The sequence below is a fragment of the Triturus cristatus genome, chromosome 8, assembly GCF_964204655.1.
Source record: "Triturus cristatus chromosome 8, aTriCri1.1, whole genome shotgun sequence".
Taxonomy (NCBI): domain Eukaryota; kingdom Metazoa; phylum Chordata; class Amphibia; order Caudata; family Salamandridae; genus Triturus; species Triturus cristatus.
Genome location: NC_140591.1, coordinates 166,150,012 through 166,171,741, shown reverse-complemented (window position 1 = coordinate 166,171,741; position 21,730 = coordinate 166,150,012). Strand labels below are relative to the sequence as shown.

At 44.4% G+C, this 21,730-nt stretch overlaps 1 protein-coding gene across 4 annotated transcripts in view; it reads left to right on the top strand.

The window, feature by feature from the left end:
* Positions 1 to 21,730, top strand: part of IGSF5 (immunoglobulin superfamily member 5) — an 850,576-nt gene that overhangs the window by 421,531 nt on the left and 407,315 nt on the right. The window lies entirely within an intron of this gene.

Genomic DNA, 21,730 nt, shown 5'->3' with positions numbered 1-21,730 from the left:
CATCCATCCATCCAACCATCTGCCCATACCTTTTGAACAAGATCTTGGAATTCTTCTGTAACAAAATCACCCCCATATACAGCAACTTTGACCCTCAGCCGGTCCCCATCACCGTCACAACTCAACTTCCCATTATTGCCGAAGAACGAACCCTCACCTTGTGGCTTGCCATCAGCACCGTGGAAATCTCTGCTACCATAAAGGCCTTCCACTCAAAGGCCCATTGTGACACTAGCCTCCACCACACCTTCACCAAAAGACTACCAATCAGCGAAGCACTAACACCCATCCTTAATGCCTCCATCGACTCAGCACATTCCCGGACACTTGGAAATACGCCACCATCATGAAGCTGCTCAACAAACCATTCACTCTGCATTTCCAACTAAAGACCCATCTCCCTTCAACTCATCTCTTCAATGCCACTCAGTCTGGATTCAGGCCCAACCACAGGACAGAAACAGCACTCATCGCTGCCAAATTTGATATCCACATGATCCTTGATAGAGGAGGCACAGCAGCCCTTATTCTCCTGGACATCTCTGCAACATTTTACAATGCCTTACCCTCCATTCTCATCAAGTTCCTGCAAGAGATTGGCATCCAAGGAATAGCTCTCCACCGGATCTTCACCTTAATGGATAGAACACAAGCTGCCTGTCTGACACTTTACTCCTGTTAAGTCTGCAAACTCATCAGCAGAGTGCCTCAATGGTCATCGCTCAGCCTTACCCTCTTTAATGCATACCTGATCCCTCCGACTACTGTTATCCACACACAAGACATCAACATCCTCTCCTGTGCTGCCAACATGCAACTCAAACTCTACCTCTTGGTTAAGACACGCAACACAAGAAACAAGTTCACCACCTGCATGACTGATGTTGCTAACTCAATGAAAGCCAACTGTCTCCAGCTCATCACCGATAAGACAGAAGTAGTACTCTTCAACATGACCACCTCACCATGGAACACCAACTGGTGGCCAGCTGAACTAAGACCCAGACCCACACCCGGACCCACATCTAGCACCATGCGAGGAGCCTTGGATAATCATCAACAGCAAACTGGACATGACCTCAAAAGTCAATAATATTAATAATACATTTTATAAAGTGCCTGGTTACTCCAACTGGAGTGTCCCCACGCTAGGATTGCCCTCCAAGAGCCTAATAGAGATTAGAAAATCACTATCTGAAAGGAAATAAAAAGACTAAGGTAAAAACTTATCAAATGGTCCAGGAAAGTGTGGCATCCTTGAGCAATGAAGCTTTAGGTCAATCTAAACAACCATGTGTTGAGATTCTTCCGGGAGGTTGTTTCTGAGAGTTCTTGTCTCTGATGAAGGAGCAGGGTGTCCCACATCTTAGAGGCTTGAACACTAAAAGAACAGCAACCCATGTGGGCTCTTTTCATGATGGGGACCACAGCAAGTATGGTTCCAGTCGACCTGACTCTTCAGCTGGGCTGATAAGGTGTCCCCAGAGGGGAGAGATAACGGGGACCTTTGCCTTTTAACATTTTGTGGCATAGGCACATGGCTTTAAAGGATATTCTTTTGCTCACCAGCAACCTATGCAGTTTGGCAAGGTCAAGGCCTTAGGGAACCAGTTTCTGGAGTTTCAACAATAAGCGTGCTACTGCATTTTGTACTCTCTGAAACTTTACTAATATTCCCTGCATAGCGCCAATGTAGAGTACATTGCAATAGTCCCGTCTGGACAGGAGAAGAGCCTGGTCTATTGTTTTCCTGGCTGCTACAGGGAGAAGACTGATGATCAGAGTCAGAGTTTTGAGAATGCTGAAACATTTCCAAGCTATTAGAATGTCAAATGTTAAATTTGTGTCAAACCATATCCCTAGGTTCTTCACTTGTGGCGTGGGGGCTAGAGTAGGACCTAATGCTTCCAGCCACCAGGCGAAGGACCAAACAGAGGGCTGTTTGACAAGAATGAGAACCTCTGTTTTACTGGCATTGAGTTTGAGGAAGCTCTTGTTCATCCATTCCATAAGTTCAACTAGGCAGGATCCATATTGGGTTGCTGCCTCTCCCTCATCCTGAGATAGAGTAACAATAAGCTGCGTGTCATCGGCATAAGACACAATGGTAAAATTGTGTCACTCAATGACATCTGCCAGGGGGCGCATAAACAGATTGAACAATGTAGGATTCAACGCAGAGCCATGAGACACCCCCTGCGGCAGAGACAGCACTTCAGATGAGAAAGGCCTTTGAACTACCTGAAAGGTGTGGTTTGGAGGAAGGAAAAAAGCCACCTCAGAGCTGTACCCCCAACACTGTAATTCCATAGCCGCTCTAAAAAAGGCCATGGGATACGGAGTCAAACGCTGCGCTAAGGTCAAGCATGATTAATACTGCTGTTTGACCACTATCTGCACAGAGTCAAAGAGACTCAGTGGCCATCAGTAAAGCTGAGCCCGAAACCCAGATTGAGTCTCATGCAGCAGATTGTTGGTCTCTATGAATCTCATTAATTGAGCGTTGACATGCTTCTCGGCTACTTTCAAGAAGAAAGGGAGCAGAGAAATTGGCCTAAAGATTTCAGATAGAACTGGGTCTAGTGTTGTTTTTTTTAGGAGAGGCACGGCAGTGGCTTACTTCCATCTTGTGGGTAACTGATCCATTGTGAAAGAGGAATTGAGCAAGTCGCACAAACCTGGTAAGATGATCTCCATCCTGTGAGCCAAAATTCTGGTGGAGCTGGTTCATCTGGGTAGCCAGATTAAACCTTAGTGAAAAGTATCCGAAGCTCATCTAAGGAGGGAGTGATGAAACTAGAGAGGGCATCCTTAGAATCGGGTAGATCAAACCAGGTCTCCAGGCACGGAGTGTCCCTAGCTGCCTATGCATCCTGTTTCAACACCGAAGATGCTGAGGAACTAGAAAAACTGTCATTCAAGCCCAGTGACCTGCAAGTTGGGCTAGGGAACCACCTCTATGCCGGGATCACCAAGAAACTCACTAGAAGACTACCATCCAGAACTCCACAGCCAGACTCATTCTTAACCTCCCACACAAACCTTACATCACACCACACCTCAGGGAGCTTCACTGGCTTCCAATACACAAACGTGCTAATTCCAAACTTCTCACACAGACATTTAAGGCACTACACGACTTAGGCTCCACCCACTTGAACCGCCACATCTCCTTCCACCAACCACCTAAACACCTCTGCTCCGTAGGACACCTGCTTGCACACAACCAATGCATACATAGAACCAGACCAGGAGGATGGGCGTTCTCTTACATCGGTCCTAGAGCATGGAACGGCGTCTCACTCCGCATCAGAGCCTCACCTCTCTTCTTAAATCCCTCAAGAAGCTGAAGACATGACTTTTCTATTCTCCAACCTGCCATAGAGAGGGCCAGGCACACACACCTGCTCTGTACTAAGATATACTTGCGGTTACACATAACATAACATTCTATGTATTTCCTCTTCTCTCTCTTCTCACTCTCTCTATGAGCTCTCTTCATCCTGTCTCTCTTTCCTTCTGCTCTTTTTCCCTGCCCTACTGTATCCTACCCTACCCTTCCCTGCCCTACTCTTTCTCTTTACTTATGACCATAGGCGCTATAGGCAGGTGTGAGGGGGTGCTTCAGCTCTCCAAAAATAACCATGCTGGAGTTCAGAAGGTGAATGAGCATTAAGCAAGACTTTACATTTTGATTGTATCTTGTCTCATTTGCTGCGTATTCAGATACAGAGGTCAAACGTCAGTGTAGTCTGATTAATTGCTGCTTCTTCTGTTAACAGGGAAACAGGTGTTTAACTTTCTTTCTCTTACTGTAAAATGTGAAGATTTTCTAAAGTGAACTATGTGAGAGTCTTGTTAGTGTGAAAGGAAAGGCTATAGTATGTTGTCTTCTAACACAATACATTTAAATGCCTATAAATAAACTGTACATATATTTCAAAGTTTATAAACAAGGACACATTCTGCGTCAACTTGGGCATTCAGGACCACAAGTCCCAGAGTGCTGTTGTGTGTTGGAGGAGGTGGGGAGCGTCATAGCGCCAGTCGGGTGCTACAAAAGACCCGCAAATACCCCCCAGTGTGGGACGCGTCCGGGCGTATGCCTGGGCGAAGACAGGTGCAATAGCGGGTCCGTCCGCGGCTATCCGCGGCAGGGCTGTGCCCACTCTCTGACGAGGACCACTTGCCAGCTACAGCGCTCTGAGTGTTGCTGGAGAGTGTCACCAACTTTATGTCCCTCATTGGCAAATGTAAAGCTACTGTTCCCCGCAGGATGCCCAGGATAGATACCGTGCTTGAACGAGCCATGGGGTTTGCCATGAACTAAATTGCTCTAACAGAGTGGAGATGATCCATGGAATTAGGGAGGGGGCCAGTTGATGTGTCCCTGGAGCCTCAGGGCAAGAAGAGATTCCTGGGGTTGACATAGGGGCGTGCAACTCTATCTAGTAAGGACAACGCTGAGTGCATCCTAATAGTTGATTTGGAGAACATGAAGATGAGCTCGGTGTCTTACAGTTTAACAAGCATAATTTCCCCCCCTGAACCTACTGTACAGAGTAAAAAGACCAGCAGCTGTGCACCTCAGCCTATGTTATAACCAAGTTAGAAGGAATAGGTCAACCTAATATTGATTTCTCCAATATTGAGGAGATATGTAAGAAATTGTTTACACTCTTGCATCGGCAACTTAGTCCTATATAGGAGCGATTGACTGTGATGAAGGCCGACATAGACACTTTAATCAAACTATTCCTGCTAACTATTAATCCAAATATCACAGGCCACAATAACTGTATGTCTGTTCCCATGATCGTCAGAACAAGAAGGAGGATAATAGTCTTGCGAGAACAACTGAGCGCAACTGAGCGCAAACCCTCCCATGCCCGTTAGGATTTCCAGCTCTAACTTTAGCATTACGACCCCCATCCCCTTAGAACAAGAGACAGGACTCACTCGCAAAGGCACCCAAATTGACCCGTTATTGAACTCTCTGACCGAGCAAGCTGTGGGGTTCCCGTCAATAATGGTAAAAGGGACATGGCGCCTGATTTATAAATAAATAAATCAGTATTTGTAAAGCACGAACTACTCACCCTTGCGGGTCTGAAGGCACTGGGGACTGTTGTGGAAATTAAGTGAGCTATTGCCCAGAGTCACATGGTGCTGAGCTGAGCTGCCGCCGGAGCCGGGGATCAAACTGTAAACCCTGTACTCCGAAGTCAGCTGCCCCGGCCACTGCACCACACCTCTCCACTCCATTTAGATCTCAGCGGACCGGTTACTCCATTACAATGGTGATGGATATTCAGTCTGCCAATATATATACATCCCATTATATCTTATGGGATTTAAATTTCAGCAGACGGGTTATCTGTCACCATTATGACAGAGTAACCCGTTTGCTGAGAGCTAAATCAGGCCCATGGTTCTTAATCTCAGCACCTCGATTTTAAAGATACCCTCCAGCAGCATGTTCATACATACCTTTATTGGCAGGAGTACCCCCGTTAAAGGATAATTAAATTGAGACTTGGGTGCAACTGTATAATAGGCTTATCTACTGGCTCAGCAATCCTAAAAATGTTCATGCGACAGAGGGCAACACGTTCTTAATGCTGCACAAGGTTGGATGGGCGACTCCCTCGCCAAAAAATATAGCAGGGGACTGCATTGTGCTGAATTTCAGGCAACCCGCCATTGTCAAGAAATTCCTTGTGCCCTATGAGGTGGCTCTCCCCACATCGACAAGCATTGTTACACTGCCCGGGGTATTTTTATACACACCCTAAGCAGATGCCATGCCCACTTTTGCCTAGTTTTCAGACACAGCCAGATATGGGTATGGCATGTAGTCATAGATATGCAGCCCTATCAGGTCTCACAGAGATCCTCTGACTTGGGACACCTGGGCCATCTTTTAGTGGTATTTTGCCAAAACAGCCTGAGGTTTTGTCAAGCCAACTACCTACAAGCCCAAAACATCTCTACCTTGAAGTCAATTGGCCCCACAATGAAAATTCCGAGCTTCAACATCTCAGGACTTCGTTCCAAAGTACATCTCCCTGAATGGAAATTATTTATAAGAAATTATGATAGTTTGCTGTTACAAGAAACTTGGAACACCAATCCTATTGTGTTTGATGGGCATCTATGTTTTAGTGTACTGGCCACTCCATCTCGCTCTGGTAATGCCTTGTGGGTTTGACCATTTGGATAAATCTACCGCTCAGAGGTCACGCCGTGGCCTTAAACACCCCAGCTAGTGATTTCAAGTTTTGTTTTAACCGCTCACCCGAGGAACCCCTCCATTGTGGCCATCCTTCTGAAACAGTTTAAATGGGCCACAACAAAGAGAGGCAATGAAGTTCTCACCCAGCAGTCTGCAGCACTCATCAAAAACAGTAAGTTCTTCTCTGATGCAGTCTCAGCAATGAGATCCGCTAACCATATGGTGACCTCAATTTGGAGCCACATAAGCAGTGATGCGTGGGAGGCACATTTCTCCAAAATCAACTCAGCTGGGTAGTCTGTTCCACAAGCTTTAGAGAGGGTGGACCCCTTCTCTGACAGGTTACCCTGCAGGAAGTCACAGTAGCTATACAACAGAGCACAGGGGGGAAAGCTCCGGGCATGGATGTTGTACTTATTGATTTAATTAAGTGCAATGTCAACCTCTGGGCCCCACTGTTGACTAATGTTTTTAATAATTTAAAACATGCATTTATACCTGGTTCCTGGTCTATTTCTACTATGGTACCAATTTTTATCGTTCTCTGCCAAACTGTTATCGGCCAATCTCATTGATAGATATTCCGGCAAAGCTTATTGGAAGGGATTTATATAATAGGTTTATAGAGTGGGCAGAGGAAAATCAAATTATAAACCCCTGTCAATAGGGTTTTGAAGTTGAATAAGCACCATAGAGCAGTGCTTGAACTTACACCTGATACTAGGCAAATATGAAGTGGCTAAGCAAGCCCCACTTTATCTTGCCTTTATGGACCACGCACAAAACCTTGGCATCATCCAGGACTCCTCGCTCTCAATGAACCGCCAAATCAACCCCGTCTCGTCCTCCTGCTTCCACACGCTCTGCTGCCTTTGTAAGATCTTCAAGTGGATCCCCACTGAGTCCAGGAAAATGGCCACCCTTGTGCTCGTCAGCAGCAGACTTGACTGCGGCAACACACTCTATGCCGGCACCACCCAGAAACTCCAAAAGAAACCGCAGACTGTCAAGAACGCCTCTGCACCTCAGGCAAACACAATCGCTGCCACAATTCAGGAAGGACCTCAAGACCTGGCTCTTTGACTGAACAGCAGATCCAGTAGAACCCCCAGCCCAGAACCTTGAGACCCTCATGGGTGAGTGGTCACACTCTACAAGACAACGATTGATTGATTGATAGTAGGAGGTTGGATTGCCTGTATCCCCACGTGGCCCTTTACACCGGCTCAGGACCAAAGTTGTTTTGGCTCTGTGACTCGTGTCTACACTTGGAACCAAGGAGCTTAACTAAGCTCAGTTAGACCTACAACCCTAGGGCTGAACTGATAGCAAAAATATGCATGGAAAAGTATTTAATACTGGATAGCATATTTATCACCATATCACACAGTGCAGCAAGTCACTTTGCTGTGCTGCATGATAGGTAAAGGGCAGTAATGTGCCATACTGAGCATTGCAGCATTTGTGTTTCTCATGGTAATGCTGGTGCATAGATGATTTAGAGTAAGGGATCCTAGAGCCCTGATGAATGCCCCAGCCGAGATAGTTACCGTGGGTAGAAACATGTTGGCTAGTATGTGACGGATTTGAGTCATTGTGCTCCATTTACCTGCCAGAAATAGCGTTTTAAGATATACTTAGAGTCCTCACTAATAAATGTGATAACCAAGGAAGTTTAAGGTATATTTAGATTTTAGGATCCCGCTTTTGTCCATTAGTTTTATTCAAGAACTCCGCCGTACCACCAAGTCTTAGAGGAGGTTGAGTCTGCCCTGGTGGCACCACCTTATCAGGGTGGGGAGAGGATGCCGAAGATGAAGCACGGCACTATTATGTGTGTGAGGCATCCTCTTCCATAAGGGATGGCTTTCCCACTCAGTTTAACAGTAATCCTGTGTAGACAACTCTCCTAACATTTAGGAAACTGTTTCCCTTGTGACTCATTGTTTTCTCTTATGTATGGTGAGCCCCCCTACCTGTTGTGATGCACTAACGCTGGGAATGTGCCATAATCCATGGGTGGATGCATTTGAACACTCACGCTCCACCCATGGAACGCCTTCTCAGACCAGAGTAACGCAACGCAGATTTGCACTACATTGCTTTACCCTAAATTTATCAAACCAGGAAGGCCACGCAAGGTGGCCTTGCATACCTTGATAAATCTGCGTCCTTGATAAAGTTGATAATGTTGTGTCGCTCTTGCACCACATTGCGTGGTGCAAGAGCAACGCAAATCTTTGATAATATGGCCCTAGATCTATACTAGTCTCATCAAATGTAACAAGTGAGCACAGTCTCCACCCAAAAAGATATTTTTTATTTGGACCAGGTGACTAATTTTACAGCACATTTACCAATCAAAGTTCTGGAGAAGTCATAGATGTTGTACGCAGTTCTGAAGCGGCACTTGCAAAATATTAGCTAGACTCAGCACAATGTGCTTATGAGGAAATCATGTAGCAGTCATTCAGGGAACGGATGGTCTGGAAGCAGCCCACGGTCCTCCAAACCACGTATAGATCTTATACATCTTCATATCACCGATAAAGCTATCACGTAGAAACCTAATGTTGCATTAAAGGAAGCAGAAAGAAAGGAGTGACTGTACGATCCTCTGACTCCACAATGGCAATTGAAACAATAGCATTTATTCCTCCAGTGTATCACTTCAGACGAGCTTTCTCTTGCAAGAGCGACTGAAGATTGTCATAGACGGTCATTTCAATCACTTGTCCCCGGAGAGAAAACCTTCTCGCCATCAGGAACATCAGCAAACATCAATGATCTTGGCTACTAAGAGTCAATGACTCCAGCATTATCTTTCTTATTTTCTTCTCCATCTTTCAAGTCCCTGCAAGGCTCTGGAGGCCATGACAAGTAGACACACAGTGATGGGATTGTCTTGCCCACTGTGAAGTCAAGGGAGCAGCAGCAACGCGGAAATTACAAGCGATCACAACGTAATGGACTCTATGGGCGATGTGAGGGACATTTTGCAAATTCTTATTACTCTCATGCCCTTAACTGTACTGCAGTCAAGAGTAGGCAGCACAGTCTGTTTATGTGACACGGCCACATACCGCAAACCCATATTTTACACTTGGGCCGGAATATTCTGCTGCATGAATTTTCGACCTCACCTAAGAGTACTTAAGGTACATCATTCTGTTTTATAATTTTTGCTGAATTCTTTCAAAGGGAGTACAAGAATGTATTGCTTTCATCTTAGCTAAAAGTGGCCATAGGTATGGTGGCCACATTTGGCAGTAAGGAAATTTGGGAGGGGAGTGATGCCTTGTAAAGAAGGGCTTCTGGCTGAATATATACATTTTCTCCTTATTGCAGAAATTCAGACTGGATATAATATATATTGCTAAATGGCGTATAAGTTCCTTTTTTCCTTGTGCATGGTAACGTCTTGATATTGACCTGACGAATCTAGTTCAGGGGTGTGTGGAATTAAATTTCTGCTGGTAAAGATGTGTGAAGTTCATTACTTTAACATTTTGTGAAGTTGAGATGTTTATAAGCTGCTCTCTCCAGTTTACCTCTGGGTGAGCTTTTAAGCAAAGAAAAATATGTTTTGATGGAAATTTTCAACTTTTCGCTATTTATGGGTGAATTGCGGGTGTAAACCGGTAATACACTAGCCACTTAGATAACCCTATGTATGATCTCAATGTTTTCAGAATGGAAGAATTAGAGATACACTTCTAATTAGCTGATTATTTTAAGTGGCTGAACTTAGAACAAATCAACCAGCATCATTCTAGTATATACAGAATGCCTGACATATCTGCTGTAGAGACCTTCAAAAACAAATATCTGAAGTTTGGCAAATTATTCTCAACGGCAGTACATCCAGTTCATCTGATGAATATTGATAGGCACTCAAGAAGCTCTAAAATTTTATTTGTAATAGTAAATTAACTATGCATAAATGACAGATGCCATCTCCAAAACTAAACAAATTCACAATCCATAATTAAAAAGACGTGGATTTTTATTTCAAAAATAGTTTTTCTTTTCTGGAGTTTTATATAGCGCGAACTTGACCTGAAGGTATCAGAGCGCTTTACATAAGCAGCAGTTACGTAACAGCCAGACATATTCATTTTTTATTAGGCACGGAGAGACTCAGCGATTTGCCCAGAATGCTCAACATTCTGTGATTCTGGGCAAATCGCTGAATCTCTCCCTGCTGAGAATTGAACCCGGTTCTTCAGCTCCGAGGTCCACCGCCCTACCTGTTAGGCCACATTCTCTCCCCCCAAAAAGCAATAATCAAAACAGACATAATGAAAGTGTAAAGTAGAACATTTGTGTTAATATCTGTTGAAATCATAAGTTCATTGCATATGTAAAGAACATTCTTTTCAGGCTGCACTTAGAGACTGATTACGATTGCGGGGGGACAGTCTCTGCCAGGTCGTGGGTGACAGTCCCGCCACCAGTCCCGCCACCATCCAGCCCATCTGATCCGAACGCCGCATTATAATGCAGGCAGTTGGATCACTACTGGTGAGGTAAAGACCATCGCATCCGTCAGGATCAAGGATCCCGTCAGTGCGGCGGTCGGACTCTTATTCCCTACAATGGCGCGGTGACTGCTCAGACACCGCCATAGGGATTAGGATGACTCCATCCGACGGCCCTTTCATAGCAGTTAACCCGTCATGAAAAGGCAGGTAGAAAGTGACTTAGGGGCCCCTTGCAGGGTCCCATTCCCCCCCCAGGGCCTCCGCTATGGGCCCTGGGGGGCACCTATGGTGCCCACCTACATATCCCGAGCCATGTGGCATGTACTGCATGGTGCCTGTCACATAATGCAGGGATATGTAAGATGTGTATATTTTGTACTGCGGCGTGTTGTGCAGCCCGCAGCACATGCCCCAATACACAGTATACACATTGTGACAGCTGTGAAGGTTGTCACATTGTAATGGTGCAGCGGGACCGGCGACTACTAGTTGGGCGGTACGTCCGACCGGCATCATAATCAGGCCCATAGTTCCTGGAATTAATATTGTATTTATCTGAAGTTGTGATATCTCTTAATGGAGTGAGTGCTTTCTGAGGTATTAATGCTAAGATAAGGCTATATGTTTATGGAAACACTGAAACAGTGTTTATCCATTGAATTATATATCGCCTGATGAAGTACAGTAACCGTTTTGTCAGGTGCATATTTTATAATGAAACTCGCATATGGTCCTTTAATGAACTTTAATAAACACGTTTAATTCACTCTCTGAATCTTGTTTATACATTCGGATTGTAATTAATTCAGTCTTTGACAAATGCAAGCATTTAAAAAGAAAGAAATAAGTGTCACCTTCCTTTATTTCCTATGCTGCTGCACACAGGCTTTCAGTAATGCCATTATTGGCAACTTTGAAATGCACTGTTTTGCCTTTGAAGTTCTTGATAATTATCAGAGAATTATAATACAGGGCAGATAAACTCTTGTACAGCTGAACAGTGGAATTCTGAAAATATATTTTTGGGATACTCGTAATAAAATAGAGAAAAATCTCATTTGGTAAAACGTGCAAAATAACTTAACATCTGTGTAGTATCACCTGCATTCTAGTTTAGAGCATATGAAAATAAACTTGTTTGCATTTTTTACTGACATAGAGTCAGATGGAATACCCTGGCCGTCATGAACAATAGTACATATGATTCACAACATTACAACAGACCGGTAAATCAAATACACACAGTCGCCCTCGGCAAATATTATTACAAAAAAACAAAACAGCCCCCACAAATCAAGACTCTAAAACAAAAAGCATCCAAAACAAGGAATCAGTAAATGGTTATACTTCTGTATATTTTGAAATATAAGCATTGTTAATCATTTCCTGAACAAAAGGTGGTACCACTCTTGAACCGCTCAAGCATTCTAGTTTCCTCTTCTTCAGGCTGCTATTACTGATGTCCAGTGTCTACAAACAACTAAATTGTAACTTACAATAGAATGTAATACGATGGAAAGCAGTGTACTAGACTAGAGGACTTTGGTCTGAGGTGTTTGGACAAAACCACAAGGTGTGGTCCATGGCCTGTTGCTTTCTTCAGCTGACCTTCTATGAAAAACCCTCTTCTTCATCACCTGGAGAGACATGGCATGGTCAGTGGGGTGATGGTACTCTCCTTGCCTGGACTGTAGTAATGCCTAACTCAATCTGCCAGACACTTTGGCTGGGCAAATGCTGAGGATGCAGATCATGGCGATCAGACTCACTTGTGGACTTCCTGTGTTTGACCTTCAACCTGCCTTTCTCTCCACTGACTGCCTGACTCCCACTGAAACAAATAATTCAGTTGAAGGAGATGTTCTTGCTTTATTGGGTCGATCAGATATCATGATACTCTTGAGTGCATACAGATGAAACTTGGCAAACAATAACATCATTGACATATCAGAGGCATCATGAACAGTGTGGTATGAATTCTGTATGAAATTTGTAGATAATAGAGTATGCAATTACTATGCTGAAAAATAACAGAATGTGGTGACCAGGTCAGTCAATTACCAAAGAGTCACTGGGTCTTTAGAAGCAAATGCCCTCACACACCCAGGCGGGTGTCATGCTTCATCACTGGGCAAGCGCCAAGTCGGTCTGGTGCTACAATGCCCGACGGGCACCCACAAGGGGGCTCTTTACCAGAGATCTTTTCGGTATGCCGTTTTCAAATGTATAAAGCCTAGGTGTGGGGCTGTAAAGTGTACATTGGTGTGAAGTGATTCAGTCAGTTGTGACTATTAATGCAGGTAACAAAAAGGGCCGAAAGTCCTCTAAAAAAAAAAAAAATGTTAATCAGTGAGTCCGAGGGAGCTGAGCCCCGGTAGGTTGTCCCTCACACCTTCATCGTGTATCCTCGTGCATAATTAGCATATAGCTTAGCCCCACCGCACCACAATAGGGTCAGTATTTACATTCATTTGAAGGTATTGATATGGATATAGGAATTTGCCTGGTGATTGGAAATTGGGTCATTTAATAATTACCGAATCTAACCACCAGTGTATATTAGGAATTATTGGTCCTGAAGAATTGCCACCGGATTCCTTGGGGACTGACCAGGGCAGGAAACGTCGACCCACCACCTATCATAGATAACAATTTCTGGTGATAGCACACACCTAGTTTTAATACAGGCTAGGGGATTCACTGATAAAAAAATATAGAGAGATCCTTCTGACCTATTTTTAGGAACTGCATACCCTACTCAGGACATAGTTCTTTTAGGAGCATGTATGCTATTCGTTCATGCGCTCCTGGTCCCCCCCGCTTGTGAGAATATTTGTAGATAATAAACATTAAGTGCAGTAAAAGAGAGAGCTAACTATGATGGAGCCAAACTACAACCCTCCCAACAAATGAAAACACAACAATGTAAGAATCCCAATGGAAAAGTATGAAGGTAAAAGTCACCTGCAGGCCAATCGTCACCTCAAGCCATCTCCGAATCCACAGCCGAATAATTGCCAAGCAGTTTTAATACCACAGACGGCGTTATATGTTTATCCATAATTTTGTGATTCCCAAAAATACCCCCTAAATCCACTAAATTAAGGAACTAGAAATTGCAAACCTGTTTTGATGGCAGGGGGTAAAGAGAGGAGACAGATGGCTGGCTTGTGGCCATAAAGACTTTTGAGCACTCACCGCACTTCTTCCTTTTCCTGCATGTGCCAAGGTACCAAAGCCCGGCCCTCTCACAGGCATGCAAAGGTGTTATGTTGTGCTAATTTAATTTAGCATATCAGCGATCGACATTCGACTTGCCCCCTCCCCGAACAACTTCAGTAAGACGTTCAAGACCTAGCTCTTTGACTGAACGGAGCTGCTTTGCCCCTTTCCCCCCAGCGCCTTGAGGCCCTCACGGGTGAGTAGCGCACTTACAATTCCCCTGATTGAGTGATTGATTGATATAATGCTCATGAATCACCCCTGTACGGCTACATCAGTGCAACACAGCACCTAAACAGATAATCAGACTAATTATGCCAAAAGTACTGTTTTCTGAGTTTGTAGTGGTCAGTGCATTGACGTATGTGAAATGGTAGTTTGTTCTAAAGCCGGGGCTAAGTACCAAAAGGAACTACCTCCTGAATGAGATTTACTGATCTGAGGTACTATAAGCAAGGCTTTATCCCTAGATCTTAAAGATCTGCCAGGACAATAGTAGATGAGTTTTGAAGAAAGGTAACTCAGCCTATTTCCGTACAAGGACTTAAGAGTCAGGCAACAAAGCTTAAACATTATTCATTTACGAATCGGCAACCAATGGAGTGCATATAAAAGAAGGGCAGAGGCCGTCCTGGCTGGAAGATAATTGATAAGCCAAGCTTCCATATTTTGAACAAATTGCAGTTTATTTAAGACAGTGTCATTTATAGACGACAATAAAGAATTACAGTAGTGTAAGCGACTGATGACCAGTGCTTGGATTAGTGTTTGCCTCACTGAATGTGAAGGGAGAGGCAAAACTCTCTGTAACAGATGCAGTACATGAAAGCAGGTACCAGTGGTAGTGGAAACCCGTTCTTTCATAGTGAGAGCTTGATCCAGGACAATTTAGGGGTTGGAGCTATGACAAGTTGAGGGGGCCACAAGCTGGGGGAACAAAGTTGTTGAACCTTGCCAAACAACATAATTTCAATGTTATTGGCATTTAATTGGGGATATTTTTCTGTCATCCAAGTCGCAATGGCTGTCATCCCTGCTGAGAAACACGCTTTGGTGTTGTTCAAATCTTGATTAAGGGTGATAATTAGCTGAGCATCATCAGCATTTGACAGTGGTTGAAAGGCAACTCTTTAACAAGGTTACAAGGGGTACCAAGTAGATGTTAAAGAGTTTAGGGCTCAGGCGAGAGCCCTGTGGCACCCCCTTGTCAAGTTCCAAGATGCAACCCAGACTAATAGTCTGGGTTCAGTTAGTTAAAGAAGTCCTTGAACTATGATAGTGCTGTGCCCTGGATTCCTACCTCCTACAGTCATTTCTGCAATCTAGGATGCAAAACAGTATCAGATGTTGTGGATAGATCCAACAGCACAAGTAGTGAAGGGGTGTTTTTATCTAAGGGGCATCTGATTTGCTCAGTTACCGCAACAAGACTAGTCTCAGTGCTCTGCATAGGTCTAAAGCCTGGTTGAGACGGGTCCAGCAGCTTATTAGTTTCAAGAAGTTCCATGACTTGGATGTTGATTTGGCCTTCCAACAACTTACCCAACAAGCATTTGCAATGCAATAGGTCTCGCATTTGTTGCAGTTGGAGCTACTGGCATTGTAAATGGCAGTGTTTTGTATCAATGTTTTTGTTTGCAGTGGAGTGATTATTTAAAAATTACACCCTATACCATATTATAAGCTATTCTAGCAACTGTACAGTAAAGCTATGGCTATTTTAACGTAAAGGAGTGTGAATGGATGAATAAAAATACAAAAAACAGGATCTAAAAATTTACGATGGAATGTATAGCAGGACACAGGGACTACCGATCACAAAAAATTTACTTGAAGTGATTGGGGCATCATATGCAATAAAAAAAATCGGTAGTACGGGGTGTCAGCGACGCTTGTGCAAATGTTGTTCAGCTGGTGAAGTGGTCAGCTCTGTTGGCAGATGCAAAGTGGTGAAAGGTGAAGTATTCAGCTCTGTTTGCAGGCACAAAGGGATGAATGGTGAAGTGGTCACTCTCTTCAGCGGTGAACATGCTCTTTACTGTTGCTCATGGGCATCAAGAGACTCTGCCAGGTCTAAGGCATGCCAGAGACCTTATATGATGGCTGGGGTTTGTAAATGAACCTACATTAAACACCACTAAGAGATGAAGCGATTTCTGCAACATCACATGATTTTTCTCCAAAATGTGTTTTTTCAGTTTTACTTTTTGGATTCCTGGGATGCTCTGGCATAAGATTCCCGGTTCCACCATGATTCATTTGGTACAGTAAATAAATACAATAACCAAAAATACTCTCAAAGTGCAGTTTAACGGAGACGTGGTTTTCTGTGTAACAGACAAACACCTGACCATGGTCCCAGCAGGGGCACGTGCCACCTAATCTAGAGACACTTCTCTCACAGGAGTTGTGCCAACTCACCTGCAGCCAAAGCTATGGGTCACTGGAAAATGGGATGGAGAGTTAGGGGGGTACAGGGAGAGAGAGAAAGGGGGCACAGGGAGAGAGAAATGGGGGCATGGAGAGAAATGGCGGACCGAGAGAGAGCGGGGGAAGAGAGGCTGGGAGGGTGAAAACGAAAGGGAGAGAGGGCACTAGTGAGGGGGGTACCGGAAGGGGAAGGAGGTGGACAGGTGATATACATTTTAAAAAGCAGGTCTTTGGCAGTAGGTGATGACTGCTGGCAAGGACCAACACCCGGAAAGGAGGTTTGACATCCGAGCCCCCACTATTATAATGTGAAACTATCATGCAACTACAATATCACAAAAAGGTGCTAGTTTTCCAAAGACACATGACCCGCCTGATCTACACACTACAAGATTCTTATAAGTCCCAAGAACATAAAGACAAATTCATCTGGCACATTGGAAAAAAATTATACTTTTCAAATAGCCCTCCGTATTAAATTTGCTCCATTTCTACGCTCGGTTAACAGATATAACTACTACCCTATCAATGGTATTCAATTGATCCAACTCGGAAGAATGAAGGCTGAGACAGACTTGCCGGGAGTGTAACCTCTGCCCCTTACAAGTGTACGTCTCACTGAGCCCTTCTGCCGGTATTGTGTTGGACAGCTGGTTACAATTCGATCAGTTGAGCCCCTTATGTGTAGCCTTTAAACAGAAACACAGCAAAGCCCGCTTTTGTATTCGCCAGATAACTAGGAAAACCAGCTATACACGAGGCGTGAGCAGCAACCGGAGTTACAGAGATAGAGAGACCAGCCTTGGCTCCGCCGGTTATGAATAACTTAATATCCACGTACCTACCAAACATGAATGTGTCCTTCTATAACGGATGTGGTATACATGGAAAGTGCTCCAATACCTACGGATTGAGTTTGCGCTAAATAAAAAAAACAAAAAAATAAATACAAACACCTAACAGATCTGTTCCAGGTCAGGCAGCGGAGTCATAGTTCGCCCGACCCTTGTGAAGACAGAGCAGCCGTTCCTGAAAATCAGCAGGGCAAGGGCGAGGATGTGGTCCGTCAGCTAAACTGACGACTTTGGTGCTGGAAACCAGAGTTTGAGCCCCGAGGTCGCATCAACATCCTGTGATTCTGGGCAAATCACTTAATCTCCCCGTGCCTGAATGTGTAATGTAAATACGGTGCTCGTGTAAAGCGCTCCAATAAACTTCGGGTCGAGTTCGTGCTATATATATATGCAAAAAAAAACAAGTGCAAAGGCAAGTAACAGTACAAGGACATGTCGCCAGCTAGTCACATGCACTCATAACCACACCTACAGGCGACGCAACAGCACAGTGAACCCATCGCCCAACACAGGACATTTTGCAACTTGCTTTTATATGGTGTACGCATAATTATACATTTGCCACACTTGCCTCATACCATCATCTCCTGCATATTTTTCCTTTTCTCGCATAATTTAGCCAACCCTGCCAGTTATACTATAATAAAGTAAACAAACTAAACAGTTCACAGAACTTACCCCAGTAAAACAAGCGTCTTCAAATAGGTCGTGTCTCCAATGAATGTCGCTGATTCGCCTTCTTTGAAAATGTTCAGTGCTGCACGTTTAAATAGAGCATTGGATGCACGAAAGATATCACTAATAGCACTAAGTAAACAAAGTAATTGCTAAAAATGTCCTAAAACATGCCGCCCTAATTATCGCTTGCCATGCAGCTTTTATGACTAATGAAGGCGTGGCGGTGGCGCCAGTAATACGTCTGCTCCCGATCACAACACAGAAAGTGAGAATTATCACAGCATGAGACCCCACAGTAATCATTAGCACAGCATGTCGACAGGCGCACCAGGCTGCTGGAGCACTCAACTATAATTAATGCGCAGCACGTCTTCCGGAGACGAGCACTCAACTGGAATTAACGCGCACAAGCTGTTCCACTGTGAAGCGCGTTCACAGACCAGAATCGGCTCGTGCCCAGACCAGAATCGGCGCAGCACGTCTTCCGGAGACGAGCACTCAACTGGAATTAACGTGCACAAGCTGTTCCACTGTGAAACGCGTTCACAGACCAGAACCGGCTCGTGCCCAGACCGGAATCGGCTCGTGCCCAGGTCTGTCTCCCTTGGGAGTAAACACGGCAACAATAGTCTCGTTGGCGGCAGCGCTACGCGCTGCAACGCCAGCGAGACCTAATAAAGAAAAAAGAGAAATGGGTCTGTAGTTGGCACGATCCTTAGGCGACAGATTGGTATTTGTTTGAATGTGAGTGACCAGTGCTGCTTTCCAGACAGAGGGGAATTGCCCAGTGGCAATGGATGGGTTAAATAGCCAGCAGATTGCCAGTGCAAGCTGAAAGGATAAGGACACAGTGATACGAGGTGGGCAGATGTCTGAGGGAGACCCTAATGTAGCAGGTGGCGGTACCTTCTGAATAGAGTCAGGCAAGAGTGGCTTAAACTTACTTAAGGTAAGACCATTGGTTGAGAACAGTAAACAAGGATTAAACTGCTCATTGCCATACTGAGGCATTTTTGGAAAATTCTGATAAATTATATTGTTTTTTTTCTTCTAAGTGATTTGCCAGGCAATCACAACAAGCTTGTGATGGTACAAGCTCTTTAGAGCAGGCTTGAGGGTTAAGGAAAGAGTTAAACACTTGAAAGAGCTCCTTGGAGGAGTACCCAGCCTGATTAATTTGAAGAGATATGTGTGCTTTACGGGCTTTTTTTAATGTTGCTGTGCTGTTTCGTTAAGGCTATTTTATATGCTTCTTTATTAACAAGATTATGAAAATGGCGCCGTCCTCTCTCAAGCTTTTTACACAGAGCATTTTTAATACGCAATTCCTGGTTGCACCAGGGTGTGTGGCTTCAATGGTTAGAGCAAGATTTTATAGGGACTATCTTGTTGAAAGCTGCATTAGCAGCTGACTAGTAATCTGCTAGATCTTTGTCAACATCAGAGTCAGCTGAAGTGGGTGTAAATTTAAATTCATTACAGACCCTGAATAAACACTGCATAGTGATGCAATTCCTGTATAATCAGGGCCACTGGAATTATGCAATTCTGTGGCCATGGCATTTTTATACATTTGTCGCATTTGCCACATAATCCTTCCTCTGCTGCATAATTTGAAGATTTCAACAAAAAAATTGTTTCTCGCTCTCACAGTAGGTTATTGCTGTATTTGGATGTTAAAATGGTACTAATGAGTTGAACCCTTTTCTAAGGCAGTTTCACCATGGGCAACAAGCATTGACAAAGCCAATATATGTCGCCTAGGTGAGAGCTATTGGCTTTGCCAATGTCTTTTAGCTATGTTGCACAACAACGTGTCTGCTGCTCAGCATATCTAAAAGAAAGTGGCGTAGAATAGAGTGGTGTAGAGGAGAGTGGAGCAGAGTGGCATAGAGTAGCATAGATTGGAAAGGAGTGGTGTAGAGTAGAGTGGCGTAGTATACAGTGGGTAGAGTACAGTTGTACAGAGTGGAGTAGTGTATAGTGGCATGGAGTTGCAAAGAGTGGAGTGGCATGGCACAGAGTAGAGTGGTGTAGAGTAGAGTGTCATAGAGTGAAGTGTGGTAGAGTGGTGTAGGATGGAGTGGCATATAATGGAGTAGCGCAGAGAAGAAATGCATAAAGTAGAGTAGCGAAGAGTGGTGTACCATGGAGCAGAGTTGTGTAGAGTCACATAGAGTTGAGTGTCATATAGTGGACTGGCATAGGGTGGATTGGCATAGAGTGACATGGAGTGGAGTAGAGTGGCATAGACTTGAATGGTGTGGAATGATGTAGAGTAGTGTAGAGTGGGAAGAAGTGGCATAGAGCAGAGTGGCAAAGAGCAGAGTGACATAAAATATGGTGGAGTTAAGATGTGTACAGTGGTGTGGCATGGAGTGGAGTGACATAGAGTGGCTTGGAGTAGTGGGGAGTGGCATAGAGTAGCTTAGAATGTTGTACAGTGCAGTCACATTGAGTACTGTGGTGTAGAGTGGAGTGGTGTATATTGGGGTTGTGTAGAGTAGAGTGGCACAGAGAGGAGTGAAATGGCATAGACTGGTGTACAGCAGAGTGGCATAAAACAGTGCGTAGAGAGTGGAGTGGTATATAGTATAGTGGTGTAAAGTGGAGGGGTGTAGAGTGTAGTAGCACAGATTAGAATGGTGTAGAGCAGAGAGGCATAGAGTGGAGTGGCATTGAGTTAAGTGGCATTTAGTGGAGTGGAGTGATGTAGAGTGGCGAGGAGTGGTGTAGAGTAGAGTGGTATAGAGCACACTGGTACTGAGTAGAGTGGAGTGGTGAGTAGATTGGCATAATGTGGGGTGGTGTAGAGTAGAGTGTAGTGGCGTGGAGTGGCATTGAATGTAGTCTAGTGGTGTAGAGTGGCATAAAGTGGAGTGGCATAGAGTGCCATAGAGTGTAGTGGCATAGAGTGGAGTGGAGTGGCGTAGAGTGGAGTGGCATAGGGTGTAGTGGTGTGGAGTGGTGGGGTGGCTCAGAGTGGAGTGGCATAGTGAGAAGTGAAGCTGCATTGTGTGATGTTGAGTTGAGTGCCCTTGTGTGGCGTGAAGTTGCGTGTCATTATGTGGCATGGCATAGCATGGAGTGGAGTGGCACTGTGTGGAGTGAAGTTCCATTGTTTGGTGTGGTGTGGAGTGGCCTTGTGTGGTGTGGAATGGAGTGGCATTGTATGGCATGATGTGGAGTGACATGGTGTGGTTTGTAGTGCCATTGTGTGGTGTAGCATGGAGTGGAGTTGAGTGGCATTGGGTGGTGTGCCATTGCGTAGTGTGGAGTGGCATGTGATGCATGAAAAGTTGCCTGAGTTGCCAGTGAATTGCCCTTTAGTGCTTCAAAACCTCATCAGGGCAAGTAAGTGCTATATAAATGCAATTATAATACAATACAATTATCTCGCTTTCCGATCTATGCAAACATCTGATGCAGGAGCTTGTTAGTATGTACATTGCTCCTGCAAGAATTGGTTGGGGATAAAAGAGATGGAGCCAGGTGGCGGTAGTGAAAGAAATACTACCTGATTCATAGCGCGATCAGCGTGTGCACACTAATTTCGTTGAATCAATCTGTGCTTGGTCCATGTTCTACAGAAAAAAAAGAAATGACATCCAGCATGTGCTGGACAATTGGGAGGCAAAAACCAAAGGAAATTAGGAGGCAGCAAAAAATAGTGACTATGAAGCCAACAAATGAGGAGCAACAGGCAGGCTCAAAGCCCTTTATTGTAAACAAGACTTGTCCCAAGTACAGCGCATGAGGTGTGCAGGCGAGACATAAAAATGCTAAAATAATGTAATAAGACTATCAAAAAATGTGCTATTTTATGC